This window comes from Lichenostomus cassidix, chromosome 3 (assembly GCF_008360975.1).
Source record: "Lichenostomus cassidix isolate B80296 chromosome 3, HeHo_3.0, whole genome shotgun sequence".
Taxonomy (NCBI): domain Eukaryota; kingdom Metazoa; phylum Chordata; class Aves; order Passeriformes; family Meliphagidae; genus Lichenostomus; species Lichenostomus cassidix.
In genome coordinates, this window is record NC_139483.1 from 71,448,030 (window position 1) to 71,463,700 (window position 15,671).

The 15,671-nt window shown below is 34.1% G+C and overlaps 1 protein-coding gene across 2 annotated transcripts in view; it reads left to right on the forward strand.

Annotated features, from left to right (window-relative positions):
- The window catches only part of ASCC3 (activating signal cointegrator 1 complex subunit 3), a 249,666-nt gene that overhangs the window by 44,918 nt on the left and 189,077 nt on the right, over positions 1–15,671 (forward strand). The window lies entirely within an intron of this gene.

The following is a 15,671-nucleotide window of genomic DNA, read 5'->3' on the forward strand; positions in this document are numbered from 1 at the left end:
GGCAAGGAAACTAAATTTCTTGTTAGTTATTTACAGTCTAAAACTTGCAGTACTCCATCACACATACCTTTTTACTTCTCGTTGTATATGTCAAATCTATTGAAAAATGGAAGATTCGGTATTGATTTGAAGAGAGCCATAAAGAGCAATCTCAGTGTACATATGAAGAAGGTTTTATGTTTCTTAGCTCTGCAGCATATAACATGGATAAATTTTTTCCACCTTTTTGTCTGTGGGAAAGCAGGAAATGAGAATATACCCAGAGCACTTTATTGGGATTCTGAGTGAAGATTGTCTTACATAAAGATTTAACTCTTTCAAAACAGAAGACAGTTTAATGTTAGAATCTGAATCTATTCTTTTCTGCATAGGGACAGTACTTGTGTTATGAACTGACTGATAGATTAACCAGATAGAAAAATACAGCCACTGCAGCTATTGTCATTTTATGTGACAATATTCAGCATGACAGCTTTTTGCAATAAAATGTCTTTTTCCTAAGCTAAATACTACCCACTCATCTGTAAAACTTTTTGCAAGACGTACCAATATTTCAGTAGGCAGCAAGTGGTTTCAGAGAAGATATGGTTCAGACAGAAAAATAACTATCTAAAATGAATAGTTTGCAGATTTTTGCACATATAATGTTTAAAATAAATGTTAAAAAATGCATCAGTTATACAAATTTCATAAGTAATTCTTCTTTGTAGATTGTAAATCATCAAGAGGTCTGCTTTTAGTTTCACAGTGAAATTTTGAAATAGAAACAATCTTCTTCAGAACTTTATTCTTTGATATGATTCTTATTACATGAGATCAAGTAGAAGTGTCAACAGTATAATTTTGAATGTTTGAACATGAATGTATGTAATTCCTGACCCCAGGTTTGGTATCAATTTGCAATAACATGTAGCAAATTTATGAAGTTTGTCCAGCTGCAGGACTTGTCAGCTTCCTGATTCCACTAATGAGACTCATAGATTTTAAATTTGTTGAATAGAACTTTTTTAGCAATGTGCTAAAAGAGGCTGGAATTGCCAGTGCATAAGTTAAGACATACCTAGTCAAGATGTAAGTATGTGGGTTAGGGCAAATTTTTTTTTGCTTGTTTCCTCTGCATGGCTGTTTTAAATCTTTAAGCTCAGAAGCACTTTGGTTGGTGTTTCAAATTTTTGCCAATTCACTGGAGTCAGTTTAGAGAGCGTGAAGATGTTCTGTCAATATATTTTAATTTTTATTAACTAGTGTAGGAAAAAGCAGAAAAATAGTGTTTTTCAGCTGCTTCCCTAACATGAATAGGTGCTCATAAAATAGCTCTCTTCTATCTCTGTATGGATATGTTTGCAGGATAATCTAAAATTTGATTAGCTGGACAAGGAGTAGAGATGATAATAAATGTAACTCTAGATAGTTCATGACTAAGACGTTCTAAAGGCATCATGAGGAAGTTGATAATTCTGCTGCTGTTGACTACTATGAGGTGCTATTAGTGGTAGTGTTTGGATGTCAGACATTGAGTTAGTCTAGACATAGAGATTAAGGTACTCAGTCTGTTTAACAAGTCAATATACATGTAACCCATAATCCACAGGGGAAAAAAAAGCACAGAACAACCATGCCATTTATTGTTGCTGGGTTTTTGAGTGCTATATATTGAGCACTCTAAGCACTTGCTATTCTATGGAGAAAACTCAATGGTATTAAAAATTATAAATATTCTTCCTTTTCTTTTTGGTCTATATGTTTTCAAAAAATAATTTTAAGAACTCTCTATCTGTGTCTCATGAGCTATGTGATTTTGATCACATTATCAGCAGTTTGGGGGGAGTATTTGACTGTGGAACGTGTATTGCAGAATACACTGTTACATTTCATCTTCAAAACTCCTAAGGTCAGAACTGATTTCTTAAGGAGTTCAGTTATATATTGGACTGTTGGCCAAACGTTAAAGCTCTGTATCATATAAGTTGGAAGTAATCTTGCTTTAAATGTTTTAAAGTATTACTAAAGATTTAGCTTTTCTTATTTCATGTAGACACAGATTCAGAAGTGATGAGAGAAACATATTCCTCTACTAATTCTAACAAGCCACATATTAACCACATTTTAAACTAGTATATGCTTCCTTTTTTAACAGTTTCTTATGCAGAAGTATAAGGCAAAATGACAAAACCTCTACAAACCAACACCAAAGGCAGCAGCCGTGCCTTAAATCAGTACAGATATTAACACGGGGTTCTTATTTATAGGATTGGCAATGTAGCCAGGGTGCATCTGCCAACACACTCCAGAGTGGAGAAATAACGTTTAAGCAAGTTTTAGTACTTTATTATCTGCAATCTTATGGCAGGTGTTTTCAAAGTATTTAGTTTAGTTAGGGTCTTCTTGGAAAGGGTCAGAGCTTTCCTAAAGAGTTTATAACTTCATGATTAGTGAAATCACTGCCTGAAAGAACACAGATGCTAAGATTAAAGTCATATAAACTGACAAAGATACAAATTTTTGTAGCTACCATTCCTACCTAATCCCATTATGCACTGCTAATATGAGATCAGGAGTGACCAACCTTGCACAATTTAGCAGCCATAAAAACATACCATAGCATGTCATAAACAGCTGGCTTTAGCACTCTTTTGCTTTCTGTGTTGTTGCCTTTTCTGCTTTGTCACTCCTACCTTTCTCCATTATGGTCTGAACGGTTGCTTCACCTCTAACAGTCTCACTCCACCTGTGTCATTTCCTATTCTTCTACCTGTGTTGAGTTGGGAGCAGGAGCTGGTGGCACAGAGGGAGTTGTGCTGCTGCTCTGCAATGTCACTGGTGTTCAGAGGTAGAAGGGTGTGCTGTGTCCCATGGAAGGAGTTGCAAAGGGTTCTTACCTTGCTGCATGGCAGCAAATCCTGCCCCCAAACCTCTCTGTAGATATTCTGTAGATACCTATTTTTCTTGACATTTATTACTTCTTGGAGAACTGTGGTTTTACCAGAGTCCAAGCACAGGTGGTTCATAACTAGCTGATTGGTCACACCAGATTAATCTGAACTATTATGGTTCTACTATTTGTAAAAGTGACATGCCAACTAGGTTGTTTCAATAATGAGAATTTAAAAAATGGGTAAGTACAAGCTTAAATTTATTGTCTTTGCTCAGTTGACATGAAGCTTGACCATTAGTGAAATATATTTTTTGTATTTGTTATAAAGGTGGTTTTGTGCCAGACTTTTTGCCAAATAAATGTACCTTTAAAGTCATAAACTCAGGTCAGGGAAAGTTACTCTTCAAGATTGTGAAAACAGGTTTTATCTAACAAATTGCTGATGCTGAAAAATTACTTCAGCTTTTTACCTCAAGTGAGTGTTCAGGGTAGGATTTATTCCTTTTTTCGTGTTATTTCCACTTCCTCTTACTAGCACTGCTTAATGATCTAAATAAGAAAGGGGTTTTTTTTTCTCTGCATTATGTGAAGGAATTATTACAAAATCAATATTCTCTCTTTTTCTAAAATGTTTTCTTGTTTTTAGAATTGTACAAGGTAAGTCTACTGAATAGAACTATGCATGTTTTTGGATAAATTACATTTTTCACATCCAGAATATTGGATCATTAGTTCCAAACTTGATCTTAGTGCATATTTCAGTTGCATATTTTCCAAACAGCAATTGACGGTTCAATTGTATGGAATAATTTTTAAAAATATTTTTCATTTTATTGAAATCTTGCCATTTAGCTAATGAATTATACTCAGAAAATGTTCTGAGCAAAGTTTACAAGTTCTGTAATCATTAGTCCCAACTTAAGACAAGGAAAACAAAGTAGATCAAGGTACAATTGCTTTAATGGCTGGTAGTGTATATTAGGGATTGCAGTCTGTCTTCATATTTCGGGGGAGGTTGTCCAAAGAAGGCTGAATATGTGAACAGGTGAACAAAAATATTGGAGTTAAGATTCAACACTGATGACCGTCTTAAAGCCTAAAAAGTCTGCCTTAATTTTCTTCAATATTTGAGCTAGTGGTATTTTATCATTATTTTTATCATTGTTTTAGAATTCCAGATGTAATGTGTAAAATTTCTCCATCAAATTGTTTGATTATTTCACTTACCCTTAAATGGAGCTTTTAGGCATTGTTTCTTTAAATTCTAGGAATAAATATTATTGCTTTGGCTAAAAGCAAGCAAAAATATGTGCTTCATGCCAAACGAGCAGTTTATTGTCCATTTTGTATAAAATTATCATATTTTCCATTAATAAAATCCTGTTTCTTATTAGAAATAGTTTAGTAACTCTTCATCAAAAAGATCTGTTGTTGTGATGTGCAAGGTGTAAGTGGTATTCTGATTTTAAAATGTACCTGTAATCTCATGTTGTAGAAATGCAAACATGCTCTGTGGCTGGCTACTAATTCACCTTTGAAAGACATTAGCTGTAGTTGAATATAATTCACTGAATGTAATATTTTTAAACATGTGCCTCACTTGACTGCAGCTTTCACTGAAGATAGACATGACTGTATGATATCCTGAATGCTAAGAAGTTCTTTTTTCTTTTAGCAATGGAGAACCATCTTCCCCTTATAATAAATCAAAACATATTTTGAAAAAAAAATCTTACTTTATTGTTATAACTTTAATTCTAGAAATGGTACCATAACATTTTTCTGGATTAATAAAAACTTTCTGTTATTCTAATATTCCTTTGCTAGTAAGATGGGGTTTTTTGTTCAGTAGAATCGCTGATTTTAATGTGTGCCAGATTACTAACCTTATTCATTTTGGGTAATTTATTTTTCGTTTTAAAGGGTAAAACCTTTAAAACAAAAAACATTTGTTTTAGAGAAAAAGAAACCTGATATGGTAATGTCAAATAGATTTGATACGGTATTTGAAATACAGCTACACTGCAAGGATAGCAAGGCTTTATGTTGTTATAGCACAACATTGAATTAATTCCATAATGAAATGTGAAAGTCTGAATCTCTTGATGTAACATGGCAAGTGGATGTTCCAACTCCAGTGAGGTAGATTTTTTAGGAGCACAGCTTGGGAGGATCAGCAATTATGACCACCCTCCAATAACGAGCAGTTTGAGAAGTTGAAAACTTAACACTAACGGAGAGGATGAGTAATTAAGTAAGTAGACAAAAAGGAATAAATATGTGATTAAGATATACTTCACAGATGGATAATTTTGTCCAATAATCTGAGATTATTGTTCCAAACATAGTTCCATTTATATCTACTTTCTCCTAATAGGAGAGTGTTTTTGCATCTCTGTAGTCTGTATCAAAATATATAAAGCAGGTTTCCTAGAATATCAGAATAGGGGCTTAAGCCAGTGCTGAAACAAGAGAGAAAAGAATGAACTATCACAAAAGAGGTATACTGAGCATAAAGATTTTCTTTTTTAAAGTAATGATAGTAAAAGACAAAAAGAAATTGAATGGTTTTATATTTTTAATAATTATTATTTTAAAATAATATTTTGAAATACTGTGATACTTGTCAGTAAGGATTATGGTTTACCCTTAGAATTTGAAGACTGATTTTTGACTCACCAAAAAGGTGTTTGATACTATTACAGTCTTTGAGAGGACCTATGTCTTAATACAGGATGAGAAATTGAAACTATTTTCTCTGAACCATCTGTGTGTTAGGCAGGCGTGACTTCTCTGGAGTCATTGCCTTATCCAGTCTCAGTCCAAGATTATCATAGACTTAAAAAAGACAGTAATATATACATTTTAAATAGTTTAAAATATCTTTATAAACTATGTTTATGTATGTAGGACACATATATACAATATGTATATGAGCTATGTATATATATCTATATATGATCCCTATTAATGCAGAATTGATTATTAAAGTAATAGAGGCTTTTTAATAGACCACTATTTTATATATCTTTCTTACAGATCTTTTCTTTGGCTCCCTCAGCTTGTCAGATTTCTACTATTTTATTTTTAAGAAAGATCTGTATGCAAAGAAGATAGTCAAGCCAATCTCTGTCTCTAAAAGAGATGTATGTAGGATGAAAAAAAAGAAATTATGAATAATTGGAGGTAGATGAGAACTGAAGCATGATCTTATGTCAGATTCTATGAAGAGCAAAAGGCAGCTTTCACTGAGCAGCAGCCTGCTTTTACTGGAACAATATGTGTCTATCCACCATTGTGGAAGTAATGCAGTTAAAAAAGGTAAAGAGTTAAAACAGTTGACCTCCTTCATGGTGGGGAGGAATGAAGGTAAAGGAAGCAAATACATCACATCTCACATGAGTTTTGAGCTAGGCATTATGTAATTGATCAGATATAAGCCTGTATTTGCTATGATGCTGTGGATAAAATCATTGTACTGTGACCGTTTCAAAACAGACTACTTTTATACACATTGGAAGCATTTTCACCAGAAAAGTATAATGAAAACAGGCTTTTATTATTGTCCCATAAGAATGAGGAAGTATTGTAGATAGTTTCTTAAAATTTTGGTTTACCAGGATTATTGGACAAATTTATAGATAACCACTTGCACCCACAAGTCTTTCCAGATTGTACAGTAAGTCCCTGATTTAAAAAAGCAGCCAGCATAGCAGTTTGCAATGTAACTTTTTCCTTATTCCAAAATAGTATTCCCTCTCTATCTCTGCTATAAACCTGTCTTTTGGTAGGCTGACAGCAGGTTTATTTGTTTTGGTGTGACTCTGGATAAGCTGGATCCTTTTAGAATCTGGCTGAATGAAGCATTCCTTTGCAGCATAGGCTGTCCTAGCTCATCTAGACAAATTTTTCAGATGACTTTTCAATGAAATACTATATTTTCTTTTTGGCCAATAGGTTTCTCCTTGCTTTTCAGCTGTAATATAATGCTCTTACCTACCTTGTAGTGTCTTAAAATTGAGTCCTTAAAATAAGATCTGATCATTTGTTCTCTCCATTGCACTTGTTCTAGTCTTATATGCAGTTTAGTTCAAGAGTTTTTGTAGTCTTGTGCTTTTAATCTTTTTAAGATTATCAAGGCATGTATCTTTTTTCTTTAAAAATCAGTTTTAAAGTGCTGTTAGGATATAGTATATTGTATTATACAATACTCCTCCCAGCAGGAGGCTCAGGCATGTCTGTGAGTATGTTATCTTGACACAGGAATTCTTCTCAGAATACTTCTCAAAACAGGCAGAGGATGAACAACAGCAGGCATAAGAAATGGAATTTTCACACCCCAACATTCTTAGCAGTCCCAGCTGCAAGGTCACTTTGAGCAAAACTGTTACCTCCTTGCCAAATCTTCCAGTTTGAACCCTTTTGTCCCAACAAATATATTATAGATTTCCTTGGTTTTGGTGTTAGCTTATTTATTTACATACTCGTAATAATATCATTTTAACATCTTCTAAATTTGATGGTTGTGTTACATGAACAAACCGCATTTAAGACACTGGAGATGTTGAGAGTGGCAAGGGTGATATGAAAAACTGATAAATGTGCTCTTTGTTGTGTCAGTCTGGGCATTTTTATTTTCAAGGGCTTGGTGTTAATGACAACAGGCAAAACCCACTAATAAATGTATATATAAAGCTAGAAAAAAAATCCTTATGAATATAAAATGATGTTTTCAAATATCCTTTTGTTAGTGAGGTTATACTTGATCTTAATCCGAGGTTAACAGATCTTCTCATTTGGAGAGACTTTGTTTATTCTAAGTGCTAGTTATGTACAACCTTTTTTTATTGAAAAGAGCTCTGTAAAATCTTGAGTTATCTCTTCTTGGTCAGAGAAGTTCAAAGAGAGGAACAATTAATTGATAATATGGCTCAAAGTCTGATAGGGACATCTGTAGTAGTGAATATAGAGAACTTAATTTCTTTTAGTCTGTTCTTTAAACTAGCATGCCTGTGTGTAGTATACTAAGCAAAAATTGCTTTAAAATATTTAGTAGATACTGTCTTGTAAGAGTTATATTTTCTTACAGTTGTTTAGGTTGCTCCTTGCCATGCAAGTAGTAAATATGAATAGGGAAATGGACTTTTTAATATTAACATGAGATAAAATTGACTGCATCTGATTTGAATAAAATGTTGAGTCTGTTTCATGTTCTACACAGCTGCCAAGTGTGTGTATATTGTGCAGTGCTGCCTCCGAAATGGTTGAAAATCTGATGGGAACACTTACAAAGGCAAACCAGTAAAGGGCACCAGCTGCTGCAAAACACCTGCTGAGCCACTGTGGGAGTAGATGCATCTGCCTGTACCTAGAAGTAATCTAACAAAGTACCTGCTTTTACCTGTCAGGATTTTAATTTGTGTTAAGATTCATCCAGTGAAACTGGTTCTACATGCTTAAAGAAAGAAAAGGAAAAAAAAAGGGCTGAGGGTTTTTTGTGCAGAAGAGCATCACTTCTGAGCAGCTTCCTCATTTGTATAACTCATTTAGGTTTTTCTTTTAATAAAATACAAACCCAGATTTGGCAGCCAGAAGTCTCAGCTACACTGTGTGTAGCATGTTACTAAAGGATGCAGACAGTCTGTAGGAGATTATGCTACCAAAAGAGCAGGTTTTCAGATTTTGTTTTGCTTAGTTTGAGAGATCTATCTTGGGGGGCTTGTGAGAGTATATGTTTCCTTTTCCATTTTAGCATATTTGATTCACTGTTGATGGTAATGCACAAACAAAAATAAATTTCACAATTGGAAGTAATTAGACAAATTTTCCAAATAGCTTTTAAAACTGTTGTACTTTTTGTCTTTTGGTACTTAAACTTTTATCATTCCCACACGTTGGTGACCCTACCACACAATTTCATCATCCTTCACCTACCTTTTATTTTCCAGTGGCAGGAGAACTTCTGTGAATGCTGCTAGTTTAGCTGAGATTTGTGAGAACAAGATAGATGCATTCTTGTAGAAAAAAATACTGACTATGCTTGTAGGCTTTTCTTGTAAAATTTAAGAAAAAATCATCTAATATCTATATTGTAAAACAGGGCTTTCATCTTGGCTAGGAAAAGTGTGAAAATAAGTGAAATAGAGACGAAAATTGAGCTGTAGAAAGATGATGACCACAATAGTTATTCCTCTGGGAATATTCTTCTATTTGACATTTTTTCCATTTTTACTTGATGTGTTAAAATTATTACTAATTTCAGCTATAATTGCCTTCCAGAACATTCTGATAGGTTTTTTTTTGAGTTTTGTTAGGTTTTGTAGGGAGCAGTAGTTTGTAGTGTTAAGGTAAGCTGAAGCAAATAGTTTGAAAACATTATCCTGAAGTGCCTTTAATATTAACAGATTAAATATTAGTTTCCACATGACCAGTTATAACTAATGCCTTTACATACATAAAATAGTATTGAATTAATTAGAGGTCACTTAAAAATAACATACTGAAAGAGATCTGTGCTTCAAAACTACACAGTAATATGAAATGTTTTTACTCCACTCTCAAAAACACGGTTCCTTGCTTTCAAGGAAGATAATATTTAGATTCCAAATTGTGAAGTTCAACTACTGTAATTTGGGTGACTTTTATGTATTAAATTTTGTAGAGTAAACCCAATGCCCAGTAAAAATCCAAGAAGCATTTCAGGTAGACATGTTCTTCCACAGGGCAGCTGCATGTAGTTCAAAAGAAATCCAGCTTTCTGGTTCACAGCATTCTTTTCCCTTGTACTTAATCACTGTAATATTTGAAATCTAATTATGTCTACCTGGTGACTTTGCAGCTGCTATGAGGTTTTTTTGCCTCATTAAATGATCATAACAAGTGAAATATTTAAATTGAGAAAACAACTTGTTAAGTGTTAATTTTTCATTCTTTATGGGGTCACATATATGTCATTGACATGAATATGGACTTTAGTATGAAGCACATGGAAAAATCTGTAAAGTTTTTAATTAAAACAACTCAAAGTGATTTTACTCATTTTGGTAATTAAGGCTGGAGAATGAATAACATGCTTCTGCTGCATCCTGTTTAGGGAATAGCCATTTCTCAGTGGAATTTCATAGTATGAGTGTGGAAGAATCCAGTAGTCTGCTTTACTTTCATAGCATCCCTGAAGGCAGACTTTCATTCTTAGGAATATTTGGTCTTCATTTAAAGTGAAATACAGGATAGTATTTTAAATTCTATTTCAAATTATACCAGGACCAAAATTGTTCTTAATTTTTAAGAAATATAATCTCAAAGTGAGAATTTTCAAAGTTGAGGGAGGTGTATGCTAGTTCTGAAATGATGCAACATTTAAAAGATTAATTCTCACTTAAAGTATTTTAGACAAGTTCTAAGAATTCTAAGACATGGTTCTTAAGACAGGATAAGAATGGGTTGTGTCTTTCAGTGATAGAAATGGGACTGAGATGGTGTATTGAGGGATTCACTTAGAAATCACCAAATAATTCTAAATGTTTTTAAAAGATTTTGGGATAGAGGAGCTATACAACTAAAAGATTGACTTTATAACTGTTAGGCTATTAAGCTCAGACTTACAGTGTCCATTAACCTCAAGATCACAAAGTCAGTGCTAATACAGTGAAAATTTTAAACCTTTTGAAGACCAGTTGTTAGAGTTGGCAGAACAACAAGGAGCAAAAAATAATGTAAAGCCTCTTAAAGTGGGAAACAGATTTTGTCTGTGTTTTGTATCTTTTTACAACAAAATATTTTTTCTGAATTTTAATTGGAAAATTGAAATTATCCTACCACTTAATCTTTCCGTTAGCGTATTGGAACTGGACACATCACATAAGAGTGAAGTTATTTTTAGTTTTTATATTAATAAATAAGTATGCCTTATATAATAGTAGCTTGTTGGGAATTAATGAGAAGGGAACTAAGAACTTCTCATTTGCAGTAAACAAAATATAGAGGAAGATCATTTTATTTAGTCATTCATAGAAATTACTTGTCATAAAAGATAATATAATGAAGGAAGCTTGCAAATATTCCTTCTTCTCTCCTATGTTCCCTGAATCTGAAAAGGATGGGCTTTTTTTCTGAGTCATCTGAAACTATATTGGAGATATTTTTCTGTGTTCCTGATTCTTCTTCTGCTTGTTTTTGATACCTCTGAACCTTTGTCCTTCTGGACCTCTAAGTTTGAGACTACCTTCCTGCTGTGCCTTACATGGAGACTTTTTGGCATATCGTCTGTCACATGTATCATTTAGGCTAAATAAGAATACCTCTTTAAAATTTTGCATCAATAATTTTACTACATCAGAAAAAACAAAATGGACATTTACATATTAATAGCTACTGTAGCTGCAAAACTAAAGCTGAGAGGGGATCTCATCAATGTCTACAACTATCTGAAGGGAGAGTGTCAAGAGGATGGAGCCAGGCTCTGCTTGGTGGTGCCAATCAACAAGAGGCAACAGATAGAAATTAATGCACAGGAAGTTCCACCTGAATATGAGGAAGAACTTCTTTACTATGCTGGTGACTGAGCACTGGAACAGGTCCTGAGAGGTTGCCGCTTGCTTCTTGCTGGGAATATTCGAGAGCCATTTGGACATAATCTTGTGCCATGTGCTCTAGAATGACCCTGCTTGACAGGGAGGTTGGACCAGATGGTACCCACTGTGGTGCCTTCCAACCTGACCTATCCTGTGATTCTTTGAAAACAAGATATCTGGTCCAGGTGTAACCTGCAGCACTTTTCAAAGTACATGTGAAAGCTTTGTTAAATCTGTAGTGCTGTTTGCAAGATAGGAACTACATGTTTAATCAGCTTTCCAGTTTTTGTCAATCTGTAATTTTCAGTGTATTAATTTTCTATTAATCCTGACTTTATTAATTCCTGAGAATTGCTGAATGCAAATGTCCAGATGCAATCCTTCAGAAAGTTTTGTGTCTTCATCCTGACCCACACCTCAGTCATTTAAATAAGTCTGTGTGGAATGGGAGGATTAGGACTTTGATTCCTTTTGTCTGATATCTTGTCTCTTCCTCATTGTCACTACTTTTGAGGTTTGGCCAAAAACTATCTGCTGTTTTCTGTCAGTATTCTTCATTTCCACTAAATTTTCTTTTCCAGTTGTCTATGTAGGCTAGTTGGAGTAGCCACACCTTTTTTGAGATGAGTGTATGCCCTCATCAACACAACTTCCTGCTTAGAATGTACTTTTTATGTTAGTATTGACATATTCTTTCAAAGCTGCAACAAGAATATGGAAGAAAAAGAATAAATTCCTCTTTATATGATGCAGTTGTTTCAAACTTCTTACTATTCATAAATGCCAATTCATACATGAATTCAACTTTCAAAAAGTAATTTTATGTGGTTTCATATTATATCATAATCTCTAAACCTGAGAAAAGTTAGCTGAAGCCATTTTATATTGGTTAGAAAAGTGTACTTCACTTTTTGTGCTGCATGTTAGGATACTAAGTTTTTCCCTGCAATGGCCAGAATGTATGTTGTTTCTTCTTCAATGCCCTCACTGTCTTTTCTTATAATTTGTTGGGTTTTTCCCTTTGTCTTGCAGTGTCTATGCTCTTGAACAACTAGGCAGGGCTTTTCTATATTAACTCATTGATTGCAATTAAGTCAGGGTGCATGATAACAGTGATGTTTTTTCCTCTTAGAGGTGCACTGTGTTTTTCCAGAGCAATAAATTGTGAGAGCGATATGCCATCAACAGAGCTAGGAGTCTCATTTAGTTGTATGCAAGCATAAGAAATTATGAGAGTGTTCTCTGAATTGGAAAAAAAACCCAACAAAACCTGAAGAATAGACTGGTATATAAACATCTTTCCTACATAACCAGTTTTCCTGGTTGCTCCATCTAGAAAAGTCAGGGAGATAGTGATAATGGAGATATCAATACATAGCAGGCCAGGACATGTAAAATGTTTTTTAAAAAAATGTAGCTATTTTAAATATATATTTTAAATACTTTCTTTTCATTTGTACAATTTTTTATATTTCACTCTCCCATGGTCTTAGCTTTGCACAGCATTGAGATATTTTTTAATTTTATGAGGAAGAAATCCTTTTTTTGGTTACATTAATATGGATGAAATGGGATCAAATTAAACCTAAATCCTTCTATCCTCATAAGATTTTAACTTCTGAGGTTATTAAGAAATGCCACAACTGTTGCCAATTTTCCTTCAACTGCATTAGTTCAAGGTAATTTTTTGTGTGTAATTCACAAATGGCATCAGAAAACTCTAAGAGGTGGCTGTGTTCTGATCTCCGTTTTATTGCTATAATCTGGAATAATTCTCTTGACATTGAATAGTTTTGAGTTTACAGCAGTGTCAGTGAAATCAGAATCTCTCCTGTGCGTCTGTTTGGATGCCAAAATTTATGTACATTTGCTGTAGAAATAGTTGCTTTTATGGAAAAATCTTTATGAAACACTTCGTTATCCATTTCCTCAAATCAAGTCACCAGAGAGTATAATCACCCTGTCTATAATCTTTTGTCATATTATAACTAGGTTGATGAACACAACACAGTTCCTACAGTGAGGGGAGGAGATCCCCCAAGCTGTTTCAGTTTTTTAACTCAGAGCAGTGAAAGCCTTATTGTGCCACAGTGCTGTCCTTTCATTTCCTCCAGACTGATTTGGGGTATATACATGTAGACGCCTTTGGATTTAATCTACACATTGAACCCAAGAATATTTCTCAGCGTTGTCTTTTTAGTATAAGAGTAAGTGTTTGAATAATTCAGAAGTCTATTGAAAAGGTATGACTGCTGCAGTTGTTTGTATAGTGTCATTCATCAAGAGAATAGTTTATAAATAGAGTTGGTGACAATGTAACTATAGCCTTACAAGGATTTTTGTTGAAATTGCTTCGGGCATGTAAACTTTTAGCTGTCATATATGAAGGTAAATATTTTCCCTACAACCTCTTGATTTTGAATAGATCTTTCTTCAAGAGAGCAGAAGGCAGGACTGATGACAAACAAAGCAAAAGAAAAAAAACAAACAAAACCACAAACACACAAAATCAGAGATGGAGGCTTTTTATTCTTTGACTTTTTTTGGCTTTCACTGGCACTTTTTTTCAAGGAGGGCCTATGTTTCCATAGTTGGTAGAGACTATTATACTTCTAGATTTTGCTGCAATTTGTTTTTTTAATGGAACTCTTCTGGACTTCTCTGGATGGAGTCTGGATCTTCTTTAATGAAAGTTTGTTTCTTGAACAGCACTCACTACTATGAGCTGTCCAGAATTTTGACCTTTCTAAGAACTGAGTAATTCAATAAAACTCTCAGTGTTTGTCAAACCTGAAGTCTTAAAGGTCTGGAGAGGGAATGTTTAATCACAATTTAGAAGCAGCAATCAAAAAAAAGCAAAACTGTAATAATTTTCGTAGTTTTTGTGTTATGGTAACTTTGAGCAGAGATGATCCTTTAAATAGAATGAATATATAATTATTTTTTTCCTCTCAGGATACTTTTTCTTACTCTAGTGAATTCTGTCAGAATCTAGGAGAATTTTGCAGTGTTTGTTTTGAATTTGATTATACTAATATAACTTGAAAGTATGGAAATTTCTCTGTTTTCTGATGTCTACTGCTACTTAAATACCTACTGCATTAACCAGGGAAGGTGGTAATGATTTTAAAATAAAAAACTCTGTAGTTTTCTAAAATATGATGTTTAATTCCAATTAAGAACATATTAAAAGTCTTATTTGGGCTGTGATTCTCTGTTTTATAAGATGTCAGAGTATAATTTTACCCTTATGGTTCATTATCTGTCATTTCTAGGAATTCTTCTGACTTCGTAATCTAATTAAAGGACTGCAGCATCTTTTGTGTGAGGGGAGTGTGAGAGAGCTGGAGAAGAGGAGGCTCAGGGGGAATCTGATATGTGTGTATAAATACCTGATGTGAGAATGAATAACAAAGAGGAAGCCAGACTCTCATCAGTGGTGCCCAGTGGCAGCACCAGAGGAAATGGGCACAAATTAAGATACATGAAATTTCATCTGAACACAGGAGAGTAATTTTTTACTGTGAGGTGGTCAAATGCTGGTACACCTTGCAAAGAAAGGTTGTGGAGTCTCCATCTTTGTTGATAGCTGAAACACAACTGCATAGGTGTAAGGGATCCTGCTTTGAGCAGAGAGGCTGAACTAGATGATTTCCAAGCTAAATGATTCTGTGATCTGTGGTTGCTGCTAACAGTGACCTGAATAGCCCATACCATGCAAGAATTGCTTTCAGTTCTAGCCTAGTCACTTGTAGTAGGTACAGTGTTGAAATAAGCTGCTTGTTCTCTGCTGCCCTTCCTTACTTGCATCTGTCTAATGTGTTTTACTCCAAGCTTCCTTTATAGCACATAACTCTTCAGGTACTACACTTTGGATGAGATATAATTTCTACTTACTTGAAGAAATTGTAATACTGATTATGGCCCAAAGCCAGTCGTAAGCTCTATTTGGTACGCTTGTATAATTTTCATATCTTTGTGTATGCTACTTGTTCCTGCAAAAATTGTTCCCCTAAGTCCAATGAAATCTCACTGATACGATTTGGTGCTAAATGGAGCAGATCCAAACATCATGCAGTTTTTCTTTTACATGTTATGAGCCTTTGCTTAAAATGTATGTGCACACTTTGAAAGACAACATTTCAGTCTTTGGTGCAGGTAGGAAATTATATTCTCAAATAGTGCTCCTAAGATAATATAAAAATAATTTTACCGTTATGCTA